This window comes from Eurosta solidaginis, unplaced genomic scaffold (genome assembly GCF_040869045.1).
Source record: "Eurosta solidaginis isolate ZX-2024a unplaced genomic scaffold, ASM4086904v1 ctg00001089.1, whole genome shotgun sequence".
Lineage (NCBI taxonomy): Eukaryota > Metazoa > Arthropoda > Insecta > Diptera > Tephritidae > Eurosta > Eurosta solidaginis.
In genome coordinates, this window is record NW_027136927.1 from 210290 (window position 1) to 236421 (window position 26132).

Here is a 26132-nt window from a genome sequence, read left to right on the forward strand (position 1 = left end):
TAAGCGGAGAGATAACAAAAGGAAGGATTAGTTTGATAAATCGTATGCTAATTCCATCGAATCCTACAGCATTCGACTTAATAGCAAGTATAGCGTGTAACATTCAGCCCCTGTAACCACCGGGAAATCGAAGCCATTGATATTTGGCCTACTGCCTACACTGAATGACATATTATCGATACTATCATTAGTATTGCAATTTGGTATTTGGGTTCCTTGGCGATCAACTCCCATCGCTATTAAAAATGAGGGAAATCGGATGGTGACCATGCCGACTTTTTATATATATAACGTTTTGGAAAACACATAAAACCTGATTATTGGACTTATATTAAGACTCTTGATTTTTTTTTGAAAATGGGCGTGACACCGCCCATGGACGAACAAAATAAGCTATATCTTTGCAAAACTTCAATCAATGGTGTTTAATTTTCCAAGTGAAATTTTAACGAGAAAAGGGAAAAAATTTAAATTTTTGAAAATGTTCGTGGTGGGAGCCATAAGTCGAAGAAAAATTAAAGGATCGTAATAAGACTGTGTACATATTATTTCTTTATATCAGGTAACATTTCTAGGAAAAATGGACGTTATCGGTTAAATACCACGTCCACTTTTATACAAAAGATGTTTAAAAGGGTCGTACACTCAAAAAATTTTTGTCCTAAAGTTAAGGAAACATGCTACTTTGCACAAAAGTTAGGAAATTTTCCAATTTTGTAGGAAAAACTTATGGTTTTAACGAAATTCGTTCTTAAAATGTAAGAAAAATCGCGCTTAAAACAAGTAAGTAATTTCCTTGACCTGATATTTAATAAAATTTTACTAATTTTTAGTAAATTTCGAGAATATCAAGTAACAAATAGCTTAAAACCAGAAACAAGTACACATTTTACTTAAGTTTAAGACACGTTCCTCAAAATAAGGAAATAAAAACAAAATCTCATAACAGGGCTAGCAATACGAATATAAGTAAATATGTATGTAAATCCACATAAATGTGGATATATATGCATGCACATACATACCATCCGCTTGCAACAGGCTGGAGTTTTTCGCAAAGTCCCGTTAGATTTCATTATTTTTGTCAAAATAAAAGAGTTTTGGCAGTTTAAAGTTGGAAGTTGTGAGTGTCGGTGTAATGCAGCATGAGTGAAGCTGATTTTTTAGACTTGTTATTTTCTTTGAAAGGTGAATTGTTTTTTGACTTATTTAAAGGTGAGTTAAGAGTGTAAAAGTGTAATAACTGTGATAAACGTAGGGGAATATTTTAATTCCTTTTGAATTATTTTTGCTGTATACTGATAAACTTTTATCAAAGAAGCTGCATACATGGTGATAAGTTAGATGCCGATAACTTTTTGCTAAGAGTGTATAAACCATTTATCCACATTTGTGCACAGTTCATCTCAAATCGGACATCCAAAACTGTTTGTTAATATTTACAATTGTTATTATTTGTTATTACTATTTTTTCTAGAGCACAACATAACGTTAGAGGCTTTGAATTATAGAAAGGCAGCCATTTAAGTGAGATAGTGCCAAAATCTCTGTTTGGCAACAGGATCATTTTTGAACATAATTTGCGTCTTTGGTAAATATCACAAGGCTACGACAGCGAGTGCCACAGTGGATCAACACAATCTATCACCAACAGTTTTTGTGATGCGGTTGATGACGTAAATGAGGTAATTGTTGGAAAAACAGCCAGGAAACTATCATTAATTTAATATCATTAATTTTAATAGATTCCAATTTTAGACGTCTTAAAATCTAGTTCTGGTGGAGTAGCACTATTGAAGGCGTACGAAATATACAAAAAACTTTCAGAACCACAGAGAAAAATTATAACTTCTTCCATTTGCGCATACATTCTCGATAATAAGATAGCAGCTCGGCCGAAATTATTCGAAAATATTTCTAAAAGACTTGTTGTGATTTTTCCTACAGAAACCAAGGTAGAGTTTTAATTACAAAACAATAATTGGGCTGTCGTATTCGTTGTAAAGTCTTTAGTTTCTGTCTGTTGCTATGATTTCCAATATAAAATTTGATAACATAGCACAAACGACGAATAAGATAACCTGTGAATACCCTAAATAATACAAAAAAAAATTATTATAAAATATAATAGCCAATTGATTAGCCAAAACAAAAATCTTAATAAAAAACCGTTTGTTTCAGGATACTTATTTTTTACATAGAAAGGGGAGAAAGCCAGGAGGCTCCCTATATACGAAATATCACAACGCATTTTATCGGTTACGCAAAGACAGTTTTAAGGAGAATGAACAACCCCAAATAAATTCACAAACAGTCATCCAAGCTACTGTTGAATGTGAGGAAAATAAACTCTGGCTTCTATACAATATTCCACCCTACGACGAGGTTGTACAAAAATTGCAACATTGTTTTATCAGCAGAACCCAATTTTTCAAATCAGTTGCATCTATATCTCATATTTTGGCTGAGTGGCCGATCTTGAAACAAAGCTTTGGCTACTGCTTGGTAAATGTTCTCAATTTATTTTATTTATATTAAATTATACTATAATTTATTTTTATAATAATTTTTTACAGATTGATAGCGATTTTGCGAATATTTATGAGCAGAAGCAAAATTTTTTTTTTATTAAAGTCGTTCATTTAAAAAAAATGTCGTACCCACCAATAAAGGCACATATATTAAATAAGAATATGTATGTATGTGAAACTTAAATATTATTTCTAAACATTTTGTAAAAAGCTTTATTAATAACAATTTAAATAAATGTACATATATATATGAACAATTATTTTACTGAGTAAAACATTTACTTCTATAAAGGAAAAAATATCATAAAAGTAAGTATGATATAGACTCATATTAGTACTAAAATGAAGTAGTTTTATCTACTTGTGTTGAGGCTAACATATCTTTAAAATTGCAAAAATTTTAAGTATCACTTGTACTTGAATTGAGGAAAAATATTTCTTTGTTTAAAGTACAATTGTTACTAAAGTTAAAGATATATTTACTTGACCTATGCTTTTTCAGCTTAAGTAAATGATATCCTTTATTCGAGGACGATAATGCTTTAGTGCAATTTTGTTCCCTTCTTGTCCTTAAATTTATATGGGCTTACTAATTTTTAGGAAAACTTTTTTTGAGTGTAGACTATAATAATAAGCTATATCTTAGCGAAAAATAGTTTTGTATCAATGATATTTCACTTATCAAATTTTATTGTAAAAGGAATTTACGAGACATTTTTGTTAATTGGCGGTGCCACGACCCTATTCCGATCAAGCATTACAAAATATTTCTAGATCCACGCTGAGTATATAATATTCGGTTAGCTCCCAACTTAGACACCCTTACTTGTTTTTGTTTGTTTTAATTAGCTGAAAAAAATATTCTGCTCTATCAAAATAGCAAATCAACCGTATTTTTGTGGTATTCACCGAAATGAAATGACGCAATTTGCTATACTTTTTCAAAACAACATTTCTTTGCAATTGTTTGTTTAGTTATACGTAGATGAATCCCAAATAAGCTCCATAACTTATCAGGGCTGCTCAACCCCTATACACTTGTAGCACTTTTGTATTTGTTTTGCCCTGAATCATAGGCATAGATTCAAATAGCATTTGAATTAACATTTAGGTTTTTTATCTAAGGCGTAAGCCACTGATCCAAATGTTCTTAGATGTGACACAACTGGGTTTCTTTTATACCATGCCTCATAAGGCGTCATTTGATCGACTGCTTTTGTTGGTGACCTATTTCGCAAGTAGGCTGCAGTATTTACAGCTTCTGCCCATAATGTATCAGTCAAGTTCGCACCAATTAGCATGCTCCGTGCCATCTCTACCAATGTCCGGTTATAGCGTTCAGCTACACAATTCTGCTGCGGAGTGTAGGGTACCGTGAACTGATGTAAAATGCCACAATCTTTTACATACTGCTGAAACAAATTATTTGTGTATTCAGTGCCATTGTCAATTCTAATGGCTTTAATTAGACACCCAGTTTGACGTTCAGCGAAAACCTTGAATAAACAAAACCATATCTTGATTTGTCATCTACAAATGTCAATACGTATTTCGAACCACCAGCCGATGTTTTTACTGGCCCAAATACATCTGTATGTACTAGTTCAAGTAATTCGCTTGCTCGATTTGAACTTGATATAAAAGGTTTTGTTACACATTTACTCTGCATGCATTCAACACACGGAATAGATTTTGGCACATTTACTTGAAGCCCGTTCACTAAATTTTTGCTTACAAGCATTCGCATGCTGTCATAGTTAAAATCAAGAGGAAGCTAGTTTTCAGGATTTTGTGATTTACATACAAAACATGAGCATACATATGTAAATATGTATGTGTGCTTGTGTGTATGGTTGGATGGTTGAAGTGAATTTTGTTTTCTTTGTCAACATGCGAATATAAAAATATTTCTTAGCTTACATATGAACATAGATTTGTACATATGTTTGTGCGTAAGAATAATTTTTGTTGGAAGTGGTTGATTGAAACAGTTTGTCTTTTATTTGAACATGTGAATGTACAAACATTTGTTAGCTTATGCATGGATATATTGGTATCAATGAAGTGGGTGGGAAATGGGGGTGTAGGCTGATCTTTAGTTTAGGAATATATGTGTGTACATATATACCAATCTAGATTTGTTTATACCCACTCACCATTTAGGTGATTAAATTTTCAATTTCCCTACATATCAATATAATTTGATTACTCTTTCTGACAAAATAATGAGTCACCATACAATTGAACAAAAGAAATAATCAAATATGAATACTTTAGATGATCAAACACTGAATATATTTTTTCAACCACATTTTGGAATCATATTTGAATCAAATGTGTTTACTTTAGGAGATCATAAATTTATAATAATTTTTAATTCAGCTTTCTGAATCTTTTTTGACTATATTTGTTGACTGAATAATGTATTTTATACTTGTCAAAATATTTCTTTACATCGGAGCTGCTCAACCCCTATACACTTGTAGCACTTTTGTTTTTGTTTTGCCCTGAATCATAGGCACAGATTCAAATTCACACTTTGAATATAAAAAAAAAAACAAGTAAGGACAGGACTGTCTTCGGCTGTGCCGAAGACTTCAACCTTCCAACCATCATACAAAAAATCAGAGAATTAAATTTGCAATATACTTGCTCCTATCAGAGAATTTTTTGGTAACATACGAACAGAGAAAATCGTTAAGAGAATTTTCTGTTACGTCTTGCACCCTGTTAAGTTAACATGAATTTGGGGAATAGTGGTGAAGTGCAAGACGTGTCACATGCAAATGGATCGTAAGCAGTGGATGCCAAAAAAACGCCTTCTCATTGTGTTTAAATTCTCTGGTCGAACTGTTCCCTTTCCCATTGCTTCTATACATTTGTTACCAGCTAACAAAATGTTTTCATTGTATTCATTCAACTCATCGAACATGTTTCTGTCACAACACATATGCGACGTGGCTTCGCTATCGATACACCACACGTTCGACTCCAAGTTGTTTGACTCAAACGCTGAGAGCAGAGTAAATGCTTTTGGTTTCTCGTTTGTTTTATCTGTCTGTTCCTGGTTTTTGTTGCATTGTGCAGCAAAATGACCCGTTCGTCCACAACTAAAACATTTTAAGTTCGATCGATTTCTAGAACATTTACTTCGCTGCGATGACTTGCTGCCACTGCTTTTACCCTTTTCATGTGCCAAGAAAACTTGCACGCTACTTTCTGCAATAGGCGACACACTCATTTTTCGACGTTGCTCCTGCAGATCTATACCAATTTCTGCTAGCTTCTCAACTATACTCGAAAAATTGCTTAGATATTGTTGTACCTGATCACTTTCTGCATATCCAGTAGCTGCTTAAATAAAGACACCTTTCGCGCAGGGCCTTTTGGTCGATGTATATCCTGCAACACACTCCATGCTTCTTTTGCTGTTTTGCATTTTTTCACGTAGGCAATTTGTATTGGCGTTAGGCTTAACACAATTGTTGCCATGGCCTTCTCATCACTCAATTTCCATGCTTTTTGTTCAGCGTCTTCGGCTTCTGTAGCTGGCTGCATAAGTGCACCTGACACCACATCTCAGAGCTCCTTGTACACAAGTATACTTTTTACTTGAACGCACCATGCGTCATAGTTGGACTCATCCAACTTCTCAACATTAAAAAACGAGGAATTGTTCATTTTTCTTGGCACTTTATGTAGGGGCTGGGCCCATAACCTGTTGGAGGTCCTCTAATTTAAAATAAAAACAGCCGCTCTTCTGAACAATAAAGAATGTATATTTCGACTTACTTCAACGTCGGTTAGATACACAGAGATAGAAAAGAATTATTCGTAAGTTAAAATGGCGAATATAAAGAATGAATTCGCAAAGCAAAAATGCGATTACAAGTTGCAAATGAAAAACAGAGTTGCAATTAACTATAAACGATTGTTTGACCTTCTACTACTGTTATATAAATTCTTTTTGATTGAAAATGTTTTCTATTTTTTAGTTCGGTTCGCTATAAAAGCGTGTTTTTTTGTTTTTTTAAACTATTATTTATTTTTAATTTTTTAGTTCAAGTAATTTTAAAAGTTTTAGTCGAGGGTGATGAAACCTCGAAACGGCAGGGTCCATGGATGAATCCAACCCCACGGCAACGAAAAGGGCCTAGACGCAGGGAGGCTGGACGCGGTCTTTCGCCGAAATTGCCAAGGGTCGGTAGATCATTGGCATTATAGACGAGAGCAGCGAAGATGGCAGGATCCCCAAACAACAGTGGAAGTGGATCGAGGCCGCGCTCGCTACGGTGGCCGTTAAGGTTAAGAAAGACAACCCTGGTCCACCGCCATCTTACACCGATGCAGGGTGATCCCAGGGCAATGTCAAGCTAATTGCGTGTGCCGACGTCAGGTTGGTAAACCTCTATAGGGCCGCCGTCACGCTGATAGGGGAGGTATATCCGGGCGCGCATCAAGGTAGTGGAGGCGCGTGATATCCCCTCACGACCAAGGGCTAGAGCCTGGGTTCCAGTGACGCCAACGGACACAGCTGACATCCTGGAGTTGATCCAGGAGTACACCCCGCCACAGGTTTGGAAGTCAACCCGGATAAAACCGAGCTTGTTCTCTTCACGAGGAGGTACAAAGTACCAAATCTTACACCGCCAAGAATTGGGGGTACGTTCTTAGCATTTATCGATCAAGTCAAGTATTTGGGAGTCATTCTGGATAGGAAGCTATTATGGAGTGACCATATAGTGGAGCAATCCAAGAAGGCAGCAGCAGAGCTGTTCACCTGCAAGAGGGCAATTGGCACCTCCTGGGGATTCTCCCATAAGGTGACCTACTGTATTTACACAGCCATTGTGCGCCCGATTCTTCTTTATGGTGCCTTGGTCTGGTGGCCTGCACTAGCTAAAAGTACCTATCTTAAAATGCTTCAAAGGGTGCAACGGAGTTCGAAGCTCTGCATTACCGGGGCTCTCGGCTCCACTCCAGATTCCATTACATACATACATGGATACACAGATACATATATAGATACAGGCCAAGCTAATAAAAGCGTATTAAAAAGGGCTCCAGTATGCTCTTTCGTATATGTGCCATGCATCCACTTTTATCATTAATAAAGGAATGCGTTTTTCGCATTATGTGCAGGGTTTTAAATCTATGGCCATTTGGGGTGGTCATAAGTTCAATTCACCTTATGTCCGTTAACCTTATGTCACCACACCATCACATTAATGCATTGTCATCGGTCCTTGATGCGTGTGCAAAGTTTCAAATTAATCAGACTTCTAGAAACCGGTGAAAATTAAGCTCAAAGGTTCCGTTACATACAGGCCAAGCTAATAAAAGCGTGTTAAAAAGAGATAGATGGCGAACTGTTAGTGGTACAGAATGCAGTAGAAGTGCACTAGTTTTGAACTAGAAATTCTCTTACGGGGTAGTTTCTGTGATTTTGTATTTTATTTCGGTATATTATTTTTCGTGGCTATGAGAAATTTTTTGACTGAAAATGGGGGGAACCATTAAGCTACAATGCCTATCATTTACTTGTTAAACATTTCATTAAATTCAGGTGGAATTTCAGCTGTTGCTAATAGATGTAAATTGTAACACAAATTTAAAACAAACCTCTAAATAAGCATTTCGAAAGTTATCAAACTCAATTTCTAATGCAACATTCCCCACATTTACTTTTAGTATGATAATTGAAAACCAAATTTCGACGATATATATAAAATATGTTACTACAAAAACTGAGGCTATAGGTCAATATGATTTTTCGCAACTTTCAGAATTAAATGTATTGCCTCTTATATGTTGACGATATACCTACTTATTTACGGAATATTTTAAGCAAAAATTGTGTATCTTGAAACCAAATCTTCAACTTTTCCCGACCTCAAACAATTAAAATTTTTAGAATTAATTTTTTTAAATACAAAAAAATATAAGTGCACATACAATTTTGTACATGTATTGCACTTCCATATAAAAAATTTTGAGCAGCACTGTCCATAACGAACCGAAAATCAAAAGTGGTCAGACTTTATTTCTATCACTTGGGATTAAAGGTCAAATACGTGTATGTTGTGGAAATCAAATAGGTTATGCTTTCCCCTAATCCTGGACAGAGAAACGTAATTTCAAAGAAAGACTTCATCGGTTTTGCAAATTTGCAAGTTTTACTAAATAAATATAACGTCCTTTCTTTATATTGTTGCGCTGTTAAACACAGATCTATATTTTTGCGTTTAATAAAATTTTTTCTACACTTTTATTTAGCATTAAAAAAAAATTTAGAAAACGGAGGTTTTATAAATTGATCCTGCCCCTATCCTTATTATTTTCCTAGTAAGAAAACGTCGACTCGAAATTAAAAAATCTTTCAGATGTTAAATAGTTTGTTTACTAAGATTCTTCCAGAAAGTTCGGGTAACATGTTTTATTGGTGTCTAAAATTTGTCAAGTCCATTACCTCTCTTCTCTTAGTTGATCCATATATTGGACTATAACTTTATTATTTCTGTTTAGCCAACGAAAATTGTATGTTGTCAGAAAGAGGGCATTTTGCGCTTTCCGCGGTGTATTAACCGTTAATTGATTCTTGGAGATGTTAGAGAAATTTTACAAAATACGACGAAAATTTAAATTGTTGTATCTCATTTTTAATTTATATATATAAAGGATTATCTGAGGAAAATCTAAAATCATTTCTGATATCAACGAGATATTAATTTTAAATATTTATGTAGGTTTTATTGGTGTATTCAATAATTTCATATGAAGACACAAAAAATAAAGCAGTACAAACTAGCTTGCATTTTTCTTGTCAATATTATCTGTTTAGAAAAAAAAAATATATATATTTATTTGTCGACTAGAAATGGCTAAATGGGAATATCTTCCCATCCTATCCAAATTTCAATGGATTTATTATATTCTTGAGTTTTGAACGCAAAATTGTTCTGTAAAGTTTTGATTTATTTTTTACTTTTGTTCTATTTCTTCTATAAAAATTTACATATGTACATCGTTAGAAGCACAAGAACATGCTCTATTGAATGACCTAAACATTTATCGAAGAATAAACAGAGGGAAACTTACATACCAGTATACGTCTCCGCTTATGGAAAGGGGCTTTTGCGGCCGCAGTGGTGCGATGGTAGCTTGCTCCGCCTACCACAACGAAGGTCCTGGATTCACGCCCCGGCCAAAGCAACATCAACATTTTAGAAACACAATTTCTCAATTAGAAGAAATATTTTCTAAGAGGGTTCGCCCCTCGGCAGTGTTTGGCAAGCACTCTCAGTGTATTTCTGCCATGAAAAGCTCTCACTGAAAACTCATCTGCCTTGCAGATGCCGTTCGGAGTCGGCATAAAACTAGTAGGTCCCGTCCCGCCAATTTGTAGGAAAAATTAAAAGTAGTACGACGCAAATTGGAAGATAAGCTCGGCCGTAACCGTACTCAAGCTTATATCCAGCGTTTTAAAAAGATATATCAGATTTCGAGAAATTACGGGCATTGGGTCTTTATTTCACGTCCGAACCTCGTCATATATGGTCATAAATATGTACTTAAATATTTGAGTTACCCACAATTGTTGTTTCAAATATTGTAATATCCGCTCAGTCCGCTACTCATATTCTTATGCAGGTTGTAATGCTTGCGAATGTCGCGTACATTACCAAGGAGTTGCCCATATTTATTTGAAAAGTTTAATTGTGTTGTTAAGTTGACACGTGTACAATGAATGTATTTTTAATGAAAAGAACAATGGGTACTAATGACACTGATGATGGCACAATGGGTACACTTAATTAGCTTTATCTGTTTTGAGATGTGTAAATAAAAAATAAGATTTCCGAAATTTGAAATATACTCAACGTGCTTTGCGCACAGACTGTATTAACTTTTGTAGCATAACGGGCTTAAACGAATCGAGATAAATATAGACTTCCATACATCAAAATGCTGAGGATGAAAAAAGGAATTGATTTAGCCATGTCCGTTCATCCGTTCGTCTCTCTGTCGGTGCACAGGACACAACTTGAGTAAATATTGAAAATAAAATATTGAAATTTAGTATATGTGACACGGCTTATGAAAAGCTTATGACTCAAAAAAGAAATTGTGAGAAACATCTGTTAAAGATAAACAATGCATTTCTTCAGTTTCTTAGTAGTTTTTCTTTTGCATTATGAACAGTCATGCCCAAAAGGCAACCCAAAAAGGCCAAAGAGCATAAATGAGATAAGTTCGTGTGTGTATAAAAAGAGCGATGTTTTTTTCAATGCAAAGCACAAACCAGTTTCTGACCGAAAAAAAATCGTGTGAGTGCTCAGATTTAAAAGCAATGCTGAACGAGTAGGACGTGTGTCGCTTGTGAATAATGTCTGTCCAAGAAAAATTTAGCAAGGTTTTTCAAACATATTTCTATGAAAACGAAGAGAATGATGATGATTCTTTCGATGATGTTGGCATCAATTACGAGGACGAATAAGCATTATTTCAAGCTGAAGGTCAAATGGAAGTGGATGAAAATATTTTTACAGTGGACTTGTTTATTACAGATAACGAAGAAAAGGAATTGGTAAATAAATTTATTTCGCAAGATTGCTGTAATAATAAATTCCAAAAAATTATACCGCGAAAGATTATAGAAACTGCAAGAAATAACTATATAGAATTATCAAAACTTGAACTTGATTTGGTTATACTGAGCCATATCAAATCAGGAATTATATGCACGGACAAACTTAGAGATGCTTACACAGAAATGACGAAATGGAGGAAACATGGAAGGCAAAAAACGAAGATGTTGAAAGGCATAAATTGATGTTCACTTTTTATCACTTACCTGTTTGCCGTTCATTTTTCCTTTTTGTGTATGCGTGTGGAAGAAAACGTTTTGAAAATTTACTTCGACATTTTCATACACATGGTACCATAACACGGGTACATGGGTTAGCAAATAAACCATCTACACATGCGAGAGCGTTTCAACCATCTGACATCCAAAAAGCTGTTAAATTTATTGAGTATATAGCCGATCTATTGGCTCCTCCACTGCCAAAACGTTTACCCAAATTCAAAGATTATCGCGTCATGAAGCTGCCATCTAATGAGACAAAGGCTTCAGTATATCGTAAATAAATTTCTTCACTCGGTAATGATGAACTTGAAATGAGCATTCGTTCCTTCCGACGTATATGGGCTAAATACATACCATATGTGGCAGTTATGAAACCAGCAGATGATCTCTGTGATTACTGTCGTAGTAAGTACGCCATTGTTTACTTCTTTTAAAGTTGTATCTATTGTAATTAAGATTGCCGTTTTCTTCAACAGTGAACTCAATATCAATTACGCAAGCCAAAAACGTTCCTGAACTTGAACGTGAAGAAAAACATGAAGCCATGCCCGAAATTATTCAACCAGTCGATTTATCTCTGCAGCGTCGGTGGTACATTTATCAGAATCTCAGGAGCTTGGTTTCAGGCCCCACGAATGCAGATATTTTGGCTCCATTGCCATCGAAAAAATGGCATCAAAAAAATCTGAGGATGCTTCACCAGCCACCAAAGTGGCATCGAAGAAACCAAAGGCTCCATCGTCAAAACCTAAACCGAAGAAGTCTGTAGCTTCATCTTCAAATCAAGATCCAAAAAAGAAAGAACTGAAGAAACCTGCGACTTCAACTGCAATAAAAAAATCAAGAAAAGGTAAGGCCTCATCTCCAAAAAGAGATTCGAAAAAACGAGCAACTTCAAAGGTTTCATCAAGGATAGCGACGAAGAAAACTACTTAATACTGCTAAATAAATATTTTTTGTGCAAAACAGCCTTTTTTTTGGTAAAATCGTTTTTGAAGCTATCAATCTTGTTTTTAAAATTTTCAATTTCATTTAATATCTTGATTTTGGATTTTCAATAAAATTCTGTTTTTCTTTCATTTGTGCTCTTCTTTCTCTACATTTTTAGTACACTTCTAAGCAATTTAGGACTTTCTAGTTTCCACCACGTGAAAGAGCGTCTCAAAAACTACCGAAACCAGAAAAAAAGTGGAACATTTTTTTTGCGTCATAAGCCACCTTTTCATAGGCTGGGTCATATATGGGTTCCGTGGCGCTCACCTCCCATCGCTATTAAAAATGAGGGAAATAGGATGGTAACCAAGCCCACTTTTTATATATTGTTGCGAATTTTAACATCACTAAACTGTTATTAAATAAAGGCACAAAAATAAAGCAAGCTGCCACTCTTGGGGACGTGAACAAATCAATCATCATTTATACACATACACACATGCAATGCAACGGAGAGATACGCACAAACACATGTAATCATCAGCCGAAGTAGTACTCACATATACACATGCATATGGCTACAAACTACAAATATACATGTACATATATGACTAGTAACCAAGCATGAAGTTCGCGAAATTACTAGACCTTAGGAGAAGTGAGGAAACCGAGAGTATAAAACTAGCGCAAGGTGAGGTATGACTAATCAGTTTTGATTTAAGCACGCTATTGGTTGTGAAGTATAAGTGTTATTGTGACGTACTCTCAAAGTAGTGTAATAAAGACAATTTTTCATTATTCAATATTGGAGTTATTTATTCAACAGTTTATCGATTCGAACGTTAGCAGAAGGTTTGGAATAACCGGAATTCCCCAAAATTCGTTACAATTGGTGTCAGAAGAGGAATTGTTGAATAAATTCAGAAGATTTTGAATACAGCTTGGACATCGCAACATCGCAAAGTTGATTGAATTAAAGATCCAGCAACTGAAAAAGGAGTTGGAGAACCGTGGATTCAATACAACCGGCAATAAGATCGAACTTCAAGCACGGCTACGAGAGGTAATGGAGTCGCAAGGAATTAATGTTGGACCAGTATGTATTTCGTCCTGATGGGACGAGACAATAACAAATTTGGAAGAGAAGAACGGAAGTTCGAGTCTGGTCGCAAGTGGCGAGAATAATGCGATATTGGTTTTGTTATCACATATATCGACAAAAATGGAAACTCAGGAACCACGTATAACAGAGAGTATAACATCCAAGATGGAAGCACAGGAGGCACGCATTTCAGAAATGTCGTCGCAAATGTTATCTCAACTGGAATCACAGGAGAACCGTATAACATCGAAGAAACACATATTCCAGAAATGTCGACACAGATTACATCCAAGATGGAATCGCAGGAGACACGCATAACATCCAAGATGGAAGAACAAGAGGAGTGCTTATCATTGCAGGTGGCACAAATGTCTTCGCAGTTAGAAACACTGGAAGCAAGGGTAACATCAAAGCTGGAAGCGCAGGATGCAAAAATCGCCCAATTTCAGGCAGAAGTCAATGATTTAAAAGGTCGTATGGAGCAGTTGCTCGCCCAGCAGTTTCAGTGAGTAATCCAAATGTAAAAACCCATCCTTTGACGGTTCTGTCCCTTTCCAGGTCTTTAAGCTACAGTTCGAAAAATCCGCAACAGTAAACAATTGGAATGCTGAAGATAAAATTGCTGCATTGTTCGTGGCTTTAAAAGGACCAGCTGCTGAGATCTTACAGACCACCCCGAGTACGAGCGTAACAGTTATGTATCATTGATGGCTGCTGTAGAACGACGGTACGGAATTGAACACAGGAAACAGATCTACCAAATAGAATTGCAAAACCGCTACAAAAAGTTAACGAGACTTTGCAGGAGTTTGCCTCGGATGTCGAAAGATTGGCTCATCTAGCAAATGCGCTCGCACCCGTGGAATACACCGAGAATGATAAAAATCCAGTGCTTTGTAAATGGCATACGGGACGTGGAAACGAAGCGAGTTACATACGCAAACCCAAAGATAACATTTGCTGAAACAGTATCCCATGCCCGGACTCCGGAGACTGCCTCACTGTTGAGGAAACCAGCGTACAAAACCCATCGTGTGGAAGTCGAAAAGCCATATTGGGTAGACACAATTTTGGAAGCAGTGTTTTAAGCAGATGTTTTAAGTGCGGCACCCTAGTCATATCGCACGTCATTGCAGCATCGGTCCTTATAATTCCAACAATGAGGGTGGCCGTAAGCGCATATCTGAAGGAGATGAGCAAATCTCCAAGTCCACTCAGTCGTTAAAGCGAGTCAGCTGCAAGGGGCGACATCTCAATTGAATGCCCCATAATCTCTGTCTCGCAAATTGGAAGAAGGTCAAGCAATGTTACTGTCGTAGAACATGTGGATGGAAAGGAACGTCAACAAGAAGATAAGACCATTGCTTGGAGCAAGATTGCGTACAGCTACTGGAGAAAACACCACGGTTATAGGAGAAGTAGCATTTGAAGTCGCAATTGGGAAAGTCACGGTAGTACACAATTTTATAGTGGCAGAGATTGTTGATGAAATCATAATTGGAGTGGACTTCTTAATCAACCAAGACATCAAGGTCGACATGTAAAGCAAGACGATGCGATATAAAAATATGGATGTACCACTTAATTTCGACTACGAGAAAGGCTACAGCAGTAATCGAGTGCTGGTGGAGGAGAATCAGCAAATACTCCCAAAATCGGAGGCAGTAATCTGGGCAAAGATTGATGGAGATTGTGGGACAAACAAATTATGGGTTGTCGAGGCAGCAGACAAATCAACACCGAATGTACTTGTACGAAAAACCCTGGCTATGACAAAACAAGATGGACGTATTCCAGTAAGAGTACTCAATGAGTTCAAGTCACCACTCAAACTGACCAAAAGGGCTATTTTGGGAAGATTCCAAGAGGCTGAAGTAGTAATCAATTGTGAACAGCTCCAGGAAAACATTTTAACTAGCAAGATTGATCTTTCAGATGACATCATGGAATGGACGAAGGGACTAGGGGAAGACTATAAGGGTAAGGCAAGCCACCTGCTCCTAAAGTACGGAAACATATTTGACCAGGTTGGTTCCAACCCAGGCCGCACCAACGTTGTGAAACATCAAATTGACACTGGAGATGCGAGGCTAATCCGTCAAGTTTCTCGTACTGTTCCACTGGCGAAGCGTGAAGTTGTGAGTCAAATCATACAATAAATGAGCGACAGCGGCGTCATCGAACCATCAGCTAGTCCAAGGAGCTCGCTGGTGGTACTTGTGAAGAAGAAAGATGGAACATGAGATTTTGCGTGGACTACCGCAAGTGGAACGACGTTACGAAAAAGGATAACTACCCATTGCCAAAAATTGACGACACCCTGGACTCGCTATCTTGTACGAAATGGTTTTTCACACTGGACTTGAAAAGCGGCTACTGGTAAGTGGAGGTGAAGGAGGAAGACAAGCAGAAAACAGCATTCAGTGTCGGATATGGTCTTTGGCAATTGACAGTGGTGCGTTTTGGACTTTGTAACGCACCAGCTACTTTTGAGATACTCATGGATCATGTATTGAAAGGACTACACTGGAAAACATGCTTTGTGTACCTGGACGACATCATCGTTTGGGCAAGAACTTTGATGAACATCTTAAGAACTTGGAGGAAGTTTTCCAGAGAATAGCTGGTGCTGGTCTGAAACCAAGTTCCAAAAAGTGTTCGCTGTTTAAAAAGGAAGTAAATTATTTGGGTCACAAGGTAACGACAGAGGGCATCTTCACTTTGAATGAAAAGATATAAGCTGTAAAGGATTGGCCAAGACCACAGAACTTGCATGAGTTAAGAAGATTCCTTGGGCTGTGCAGATATTACCGTCGATTTGTACCAAATTTTGCCAGCGTAGCCCATAGCCTCCACAAGCTTACAAAAAAATAAAGCATTTGAATGGAAGAAGCAGCAGGAAGTGGCTTTTCAAACATCGAAAGAGCGTTTGTGCACTGCCCCAATGATGGCATATCCAATTCCAGGAGCAAAGTTTATTCTAGATACAGATGCGAGTGGATATGCTATAGGAGGAGTTTTATCGAAACTGGTCGATGGACAGGAGAAGATAGTTGCATATTACAGCCGATCAATTGGAAAACCTGAGAGGAACTATTGCGTTACACGGAGAGAGCTGTTGGCGTTGGTCGAGTGCATTAAATATTTTCACAAATACCTCTTCGGACAGCGATTCCGCATCAGGACAGATTACGCAGCGTTGAAATGGCTTCTGCAGTTCCGTAATCCAGAAGGTCAATTGGCACGGTGGATCAAGCGAATACAAAGCTATGACTTTTCCAAGCATAAAGTTCGCGAAATTACTAGACCTTAGGAGAAATGGGTGAACGAGGAAAACGAGAGTATAAAAGCAGCGCAAGCTGAGACATGTCTAATCAGTTTTGATTTAAGCACGCTATTGGTTGCGAAGTATAAGTGTTATTGTGAAGTAGTCTAATAAAGACAATTTTGCATATTCAACAGTTTAGCGATTCGAACGGTAGCAGGTTTGGAATAAGCGGAATTCCCCAAAATTCGTTACAATATATAACGTTTTGGAAAACACATAAAACCTGATTATTGGACTGATATTAAGACCCTTGATTTTTTTTGAAAGTGGGTGTGGCACCGCCCGTGGACGAATAAAATAAGCTATATCTTTGCAAAAAATTTCAATGGTGTTTAATTTTGCAAGTGAGTTATTTAACAAGAAAAAGAAAAACATTTTAATTTTTGAAAATGGGCGTATTGGAAGCCATAACTCGAAGAAAAATTAAAGGATCGTAATAAGAATGTGTAGATATTATTTCTTTCCAGCAGGAAATATTTCTAGGTCAAATGTACGTGATCGGTTAAAAACACGCCCACTTTTATATACAATATTTTTTAAAAGGTCGAAGACTATAATAATAAGCTACATCTTAGCGAAAAATAGTTTTGTATCAGTGATATTTCGCTTATCAAGTTTTGTTACAAAAGGAATTTACGAGACATTTTTTTTTTAATTAGCGGGGCCACGCCTCTATTCCGATCAAGCATTAAAAAACATTCCTCGATCCACGCTGAGTATATAAATTCGGCTACCTCCAAACTTAGACACCCTTACTTGTTTTTTGTTTGTTTTAATTAGCTGAACAAACATATTTTGCTATATCAAAATAACAAATCAACCGTATTTTTTGATATTCTAGCGAAATGAAATGACGCACTTTGCTATACTTTTTCAAAACAACATTTCTTTGCAATTACATATTTGTTTATTTATACGTGGATCAATCCCAAATAAGGTCCATAACGTAGCGAAAATCAAAAGTGGTCAGAATTTATTTCTATCACTTGGGATTACAGGTCAAATACGTGTATGTTGTGGAAATCAAACAGTTTATTCTTTCCCCTCATCCTGGACAGAGAAACATAATTTCAAAGAAAGGCTGCATCGTTTTTGCAAATTTGAATGTTTTACTAAAAAAATATAACGCCCTTTCTTTATATTGTTGTGCTGTTAAACACAGATCTATATTTTTGCTTATAATAAAATTTTTAGAAAACGGAGATTTTATAAATTGATCCTGCCCCAATCCTTATTATTTTCCTAGTAAGTAAACTTCGACTCGAAATTAAAAAAGCTTTCAGATGTTAAATAGGTCTGTTTACGAAAGTTCGTTTCTTTTCTGAAATAAATCGTTGCCTAAGTAAATGGTAAAGCCTTAATAGAGTTACTCCTACCCCAAAAAATTTTCAACATTTTTAGTGCATGGAAAGAACATAAATGACCACCCCGTGTATTAGCTGATTTTCACAAACGCGCTGTCAATGATAATAAAAATTCATTAGCAATTATTACCTTCATTTCAATTTTCTTCAACTAAAAATATGTGAAGTTACGAAAATAAATTGTCACGATCAGCTAGTTTAGCAGAGTTGCACTGCCACACCGCCGTTTTATTCAGAGTAAAATTGTAACGCTTTTGCATTGCGGCAGGCAACAATTTTCAAAAAAGATCGAAATGCCCCGTACAGGCTTACCTGCTTTTTAGAATAGAACAAAATATAGTTACAACCCTTGCGCGGCGTACAAAGCGTAACACTTTTCCCAGAAAAGAAAACTCTATAAAATTTGTCAAGTCCTTTACATCTCTTTCATTAGTTGATTCATATATTGGCCTATAACTTTACTTCTGTTTAGCCAACGAAACTTGTATGTTGTCACAAAGAGGGCATTTTGCGCTTTCCGCAGTGTATTAACCGCTAATTGATTCTTGGAGATATTAGAGAAATCTTACAAAATAAGACGAAAATTTAAATTGTTGTATCTCTTTTTTAATTTATATATACAAAGGATTATCTGAGGAAAATCTAAAATCAGTTCTGATTTCAACAAGATATGAATTTGAAAGATTAATGTAGGTTTTATTGGTGTATTCAAAAATTTCATATGAAGACACAACAGAAAGCAGTACAAACTAGCTTGCATTTCTCTTGTGAATATTATGTGCTCGAAAAAATAATATATATATATTTGTCGACTAGAAATGGTGAAATGGGAATATCTTTCCATCCTATCCAAATTTCAATGGATTTATTATATTCGTGAGTTTTTGAACCTAAAATAATATATGTCCTCTCAAAGTTTTGATTTATTTTGTACTTTAAACAGAGGAAAAGTTACATACCAGTATACGTATCCGCTTATGAAAAGGGGCTTTTGCGGCCGCCGTGGTGTGATGGTAGCGTGCTCTGCCTACCACACCGAAGGTCCTGGGTTCACGCCACGGGCAAAGCAACATCAAATTTTTAGATCCAAGATTTTTCAATTAGAAGGAAATTTTTCTAAGCGGGGTCGCCCCTCGGCAGTGTTTGCAAACAAATTCGTTACAATATGTACTTACATATTTGAGTTACCCACAATTGTTACTTCAAATATTGTAATATCCGCTCAGTCCGCTGCTCATATTCTATTTTAAGCAGGTTGTAATGCTTACGAATGTCGCGTCCATTACCAAGGACTTGCCCTTATTTATTTGAAAAGTTTAATTGTGTTATCAAGTTGACACTTGTACAATGAATGTATTTTTAATGAAAAGTACAGTGGTTACACTTAATTAGTTTTATCTAGTTTGAGATGTGTAATTAAAAAAATAAGATTTCCGGAATTTGAAATATACTCAACGTGCTTTGCGCACAGAGTGTATTAACTTTGGTATCATAACGGGCTTAAACGAATCGAGTTAAATATAGACTTCCATGCATCAAAATGCTAATGGGCCAGGGGCCGACCTATTCCAAAAACGGCAGGGGAAGCTCACTTGAGCAACATGAATTTTGATACAGATAACGGTGACATAAATAAACCTACGTAGATAATTGTTGAGGTTAAAATTTTTGGAAAATGGTTTCCGGGCCGTGGACCAGCGACCGAAGTATTCGACAATATGATCTTTATTGACTGATTTGCTTGCAATCTGTTATAAAGATGGCTTTTTGCCCAGCTTATTATTTAAGATTTCTTTTTTGCATCAATTGGCTACCCTGACCGAAAATCAGTAAAACAAATGAATCTTTAAAATTAGGGATTTTTTTCCATTCCAAAAAATCTTATTAATTGAGGTTGATATTTAGGAATCTTTTTTCTCCGGCAAGTCTACCAAACACCAACCCATTCCAAAAATCTGTTTACAGATATGGCACTCATCGACTTAGGCGTGGATATGTAATCAAACGGGAACTACTTTTTATTGTACAATATACTGTTACGAATTTACTTACAATTCCTCTTATTTGCCCTTTTGCTAGGTTCGTATCGCTAAACTGTTGAATAAATAACTCCAATATTGAATAATGGAAAAATGGCCTTTATTAAAATACTTCACAATAACACTCAAACTGTGCAACGAATAGCTTAATAACCAAACTGATAGCTCAAATGAAACTCCACTATTCAAAATAATACTGCTATTGCTCGCTAGATATCGTCTTAGTCGTAACTGCTTGACAACTCAAATCAAACTGAATTCAGCGCCTCTACATCTGTCGCCTTTTATACTCTTTGGTTTCCTCGTTCGCATTTTCTAGAATCTACTAGCATTGTCCATGAGCTCTCAAACTTCTCAGCTATAACTAAAATTGCACAATTTTATACATCTTCTAGGCGCTTCCAGAATCTACTAGTCCAGTAGCTCTCAAACTCCTCAGCTGTAACTACAATTGCACAATTTTATAGATTTTCTCATTGCATACTTATAGGAGTATCTCAGATATATGCATGTGTTAGTGCATTGACTCTCCGCTGCTCGTATACGTACATGATACATATATGTAGATGCAGTTATTGTTTCGTTTATGTAGACACATAATGATTGAATTATTGATGTGCATTCACGTCACTGCTTAGCATCGGCTTAGAAACGGCAGCACTCCTTAATTTTGCTAATATTCGTGACACTGCCCGCCACCTAAGTCTGATCGTCCCGATTAGACAAATCTCTCCGTTTAACCGCTGCTAGCTTCTCCAAATGAACCACTTTCATTTTGTTTCGTGGTTTGCCAATGGTTTGTATGCGGTACACTACATCGTTGATCCGTTTTACAACTTTGTATGGGCCTTCCCAGTTACACTGCAATTTCGGGGACAAACCTTTTTTTCGTTGTGGGTTGTATAGCAGCACCAAATCTCCTTCCTGAAACCCTTCCAAATTAATTGCTTTATCGTACCTCGCTTTCATCTTGTCACTAATAATCTTTACTCGTTGCCTTACCAGATCGTGTATCTCTCTCAGCTCTTCTTCCAAGACACCAGTGGATTTCTTGACATTCCTCTCCGCATCGGCATCTATCCCATACTTCAAATCAGCTGAGAGTCGAAGGTCATTGCCAAAAATTACCTTTGCGGGAGTTTGGCCCGTTGCGTACTGTACTGCCGATCGGTAGGCCATCAAGAATAATGATATGTGTGTATCCCAGTCCTTATGGTACTTGTGTACTACTTTCCTTAAATGCTCCTCCAATGTTCTATTGAAGCGTTCCACCATACCATCGGACTGAGGATGCAATGCAGTTGTCCGTGTTTTTCGAATACCCAAGTGTAACTCCATTGGTACACCATACCTTGCAACCCATTCGTTTTTAACCACTTCTGCTACTGTTTCTGCTTCTTGGTTTGGGATTGGGTATACCTCTGGCCATTTACTGAAATAATCCATAACCACCAGTACGTATTTGTTTCCGCGGTTGCTAGTAGGAAATGGAACTGCGACATCCATGGCGATCCTTTCGGGTTTTGGGCCCTTTCGCTCTGTTGCATACCTCGCAGTTGGCAATCCACTCGGTGACCGACTGACGGCAACCAACCCAATAGAATATCTGCTTAATTTTCTCGGGTGTCTTCGTGATTCCAAGATGACCTCCACTTGGACCATTGTGCAGCTCGCTGAGCACCTAAGGAATCCTCTTCCTGGGAACGACTATCAGTTTCTTCTTGCATTGACCATCCTCACTCTCCCATACTCGATGCAAGCAACCGGATATCAATTCTAAACTGTTCCACTGTGCCCAATATGACTTCGCAATGGGGCTCTCTGCTGACATCTCCTCTCTGCTTGGTCTTCGTTTCGTTCGAGCCCTTGCATAACATGTGAGAGATCTGTATCTTCTAGCTGACACTTTCTTAGTTGTTCCTTGTCCCATTCATCCGTACACGTTATAGTCATTAGCCGGACATCTATAATGTCTTCTTTAGCCTCGGCCTTTGAACAGTGCTTGCATTCCAGACTACATGGTCTTCGTGACATTGCATCAGCATTTCCATGGGTACTACCTTTTCGATGCTCAATGGAAAAGTCATAGCTTTGTAGTCGCTCGATCCACCGTGCCAATTGTCCTTCCGGATTACGGAACTGCAGAAGCCATTTCAACGCTGCGTGATCTGCCCTGACACGGAATCGCTGGCCGTAGAGTTATTTGTGAAAATGTTTAATGCACTCTACCAATGCCAACAGCTCTCTCCATGTAACGCAATAGTTTCTCTCTGGTTTTCCAATTGAACGGCTGTAATATGCAACTACCTTCTCTTGTCCATCGACCAGTTGTGATAAAAGGCTTCCTATAGGATATCCGCTCACATCTGTATCTAGAATAAACGTTGCTCCTGGAATCGGGTATGCCAACATTGGGGCAGTGCACAACCGCTCTTTCAATGTTTGGAAAGCTACTTCTTGCTCCTTCTTCCATTCAAAAGCTTTATTTTTTCTTGTTAGCTCGTGGAGACTATGGGCTACGCTGTCAAAATTTGGTACAAATCGGCGGTAATATGTGCACAGCCCAAGGAAACTTCTCAATTCATGCAGATTCTGTAATCTTGGCAAATCCTTTACTGCCTCTATCTTTTCATTCGCTGTACAGACACCTTCTGTCGTTACCTTGTGGCCCAAATAATTTACTTCCTTTTTAAACAGCGTACACTTTTTGGGACTTAACTTCAGACCAGCGCCAGCTACTCTCTGGAAAACTTCCTCCAAGTTCTTAAGATGTTCATCTAAACTCTTGCCCAATACGATGATGTCGTCCAGGTACACCAAGCATGTTTTCCAATGTAGTCTTTTCAGTACCTGGTCCATGAGTCTTTCAAAAGTAGCTGGTGCATTACAAAGTCCAAAAGGCATCACTGTAAATTGCCAAAGACCATCACTGACACTGAAGGCTGTTTTCTCTTTATCTTCCTCCTTCAACTCAACTTGCCAGTAGCCGCTTTTCAAGTCCAGTGTGGAAAACCATTTCGTACCAGATAGCGAGTCCAGAGTGTCGTCAATTCTTGGCAACGGGTAGCTATCCTTTTTCGTAACGTCATTCAACTTCCGGTAGTCCACGCAAAACCTCATTTTTCCATCATTCTTCTTTACAAGTACTACCGGTGGGCTCCATGGACTAGCTGATGGTTCGATGACGCCGCTGTCACTCATTTCTTGTATGATTTGACTCACAACTTCCCGCTTCGCCAGTGGAACACTACGTGGAGCTTGACGGATCGGCCTCGCATCTCCCGTGTCAATTTGATGTTTCACAACATTGGTGCGGCCTGGTTTGGAACTATCCTGGTCAAATATGTTCGCGTATTTTAGGAGCAGTTGTTTTGCCTTACTCTGATAGGCTTCCTCTAGCCCATGCGTCCATGCCGTGATATTATTTGAAAGATCAGTATTACTAGATGAAACGTGTTCCTGGAGCTGTTCACAGTTAATAACTACTTCGGCCTCTTGGTATCTTTCCAAAATAGCTCCTTTGGTCAAATTGAATGGTGACTTGAACCCATTGAGTACTCTTACCGGAATACGTCCATCTTGTTTTGTCATAGCCAGGGTTTTTCCTACTAGTATGTTCAGTGCTGATTTATTTGCTGCTTCGACAACCCACAATTTGTTTGTCCCACAATCTCCACCAACCTTTGCCCAGATGACTGCTTCTGATTTTGGTGGTATTTGCTGACTCTCTTCCACCAGCACTCGTTTACTGCTGTAGCCTCTCTCGTAGCCGAAAGTATGTGGCACATCCATGTTCTTATATCGCATCGTCTTGCTTTGCATATCGATTTTGATGCCTTGGTTGATTAAGAAGTCCACTCCAATTATGATTTCATCAACAATACCTGCCACTATAAAATTGTGTAGTACCGTGACGTTCCCAATTGCTACTTCACATTCTACTTCTCCAATTACCTGGATGTCTTCTCCAGTGGCTGTACGCAATATTGCTCCATGCAATGGTCTTATCTTCTTGTTGACTAAATCCGCTCGAATGATGGAATGAGATGCACCCGTATCTACAGTTAGTAAACGTTCCTTTCCATCCACATGTCCTCCGACAGTAAGATTGCTCGACCTTCTTCCAATTTGTGAGATAGAGATTATGGGGCATTCAATTGAGGGAGTCAGCTGTCGCGCCTTGCTGCTGACTCGCTTTAGTTTAACGATTGATTTGTCTTGGAGATTTGCTCATCTCCTTCTGCTCTGCGTTTACGACCACCCACATTGTTGGAACTGTTAGGGTTGGTGTTGCAATAACGCGCAATATGCCCTGGCTTTCCACACTTAAAGCATTTGACTGCATCATTATTCTTCTGCTGCGTACCCTTCAATGCTTCCAAAATTGCGCCTACCCAGTCTGGCTTTTCCACTTCCACGCGATGAGCTTTGTACGCTGGCTTACTCAAAAGTGAGGCTGTTTCCTGAGTCAGTGCATGCGATACCGTTTCAGCAAACGTTAGTTTTGGATTCGCATATGTAGCCCGCTTCGTTTCCACATCTCGTATGCCATTTATGAAGCTCTGGATTTTTACCCTTTCAGTGTATTCCACGGGTGCGTCCGCATTTGCAAGATGAGCCAATCTTTCAATATCTGAAGCAAACTCCCGCAATGTCTCATTTGCTTTTTGGTGGCGGTTTTGCAACTCAATTTGGAATATCTGTTTCCTATGCTCGCTTCCGTAACGTCTCTCTAAAGCGCCCATCAATGTTTCGTAATGGTTCCGCACGTACTCTGGGATGGTATGTAATATTTTCGCGGCAGGCCCTTTCAGTGCCACGAACAGAGCTGCAACTTTATCTTCAGCATTACATTGGTTCACTGCTGCGGTCTTCTCAAACTGTAGCTTAAAGACCGGAAAAGGAACAGAACCGTCAAAGGATGGTGTATTTACCTTTGGATTACTCGCTGAAACAGCTGGGCGATTTAGTTGTAACTGCTCCATACGACCTTTTAAATCATCTACTTCTGCCTGAAATTGAGCCATTTTTGCATCCTGCGCTTCCAGTTTTGATGATACCTGTTCCAAAATTTCTGCCGACATTTCAGATATACGCGCCTCTTGCGCTTCCAATTGAGATGCCATATATGTCTTTTAGTCTTCCAGTTGAGATGACACTTGCGACGTCATTTCTGAAATACGTGCCTCCTGTGATTCCAGTTGGGATGCCATATATGCCTTCTGCTCTTCCAGTTGGGATGCCATATATGTCTTCTGTGTGTGTTTCCATCTTGGATGTTATCTGTGTCGACATTTCTGAAATACGCGTCTCTTGTGCTTCCATCTTGGATGTTACTATCGATGTTTGAGCAGATATTGCAGCCAATATCACGTTCAAGTCTGTGCTCGTAACTGTCTGCGATGTTTCGTTTTTCTCTTCAATTTTTGTTGTCTCGTCGACATCAAGATGAAAGACATACTCTTCCCCGTTAATTCCTTCTGCTTCCATTGCCTCTCGTAGTCGTGCCTGAAGTTCGAGTTTAATGCCGGTTGTATTCAATCCACGGCTCTCCAACTCCTTCTTCAGTTGCTGGATCTTCAATTCACTGAACTTTGCCATGTCCTTGTTGTCCTCTGGAATTTATTCAACAATTCCTCTTCTGACACCAATTGTTACGAATTTACTTGCAATTCCTCTTATTTGCCCTTTTGCTAAGTTCGTATCGCTAAACTGTTGAATAAATAACTCCAATATTGAATAATGGAAAAATGGCCTTCATTAAAATACTTCACAATAACACTCAAACTGTGCAACGAATAGCTTAATAACCAAACTGATAGCTCAAATGAAGTTCCACTATTCAAAATAATACTGCTATTGCTCGCTACATATCGTCTTAGTCGTAACTGCTTGACAACTCAAATCAAACTGAATTCAACGCTTCTACATCTGTCGCCTTTTATACTCTTTGGTTTCCTCGTTCG

At 37.7% G+C, this 26132-nt stretch overlaps 1 long non-coding RNA gene across 1 annotated transcript; it reads left to right on the plus strand.

Annotated features, from left to right (window-relative positions):
• Positions 1 to 1820: 1820 nt before the first annotated feature.
• LOC137235815 (uncharacterized) lies at positions 1821 to 2767 on the plus strand. Its single transcript, XR_010948054.1, has 3 exons — positions 1821 to 1955; positions 2182 to 2505; positions 2577 to 2767. It is a non-coding gene; the product is annotated as an uncharacterized lncRNA (long non-coding RNA).
• The last annotated feature ends 23365 nt before the right edge of the window (positions 2768 to 26132 follow it).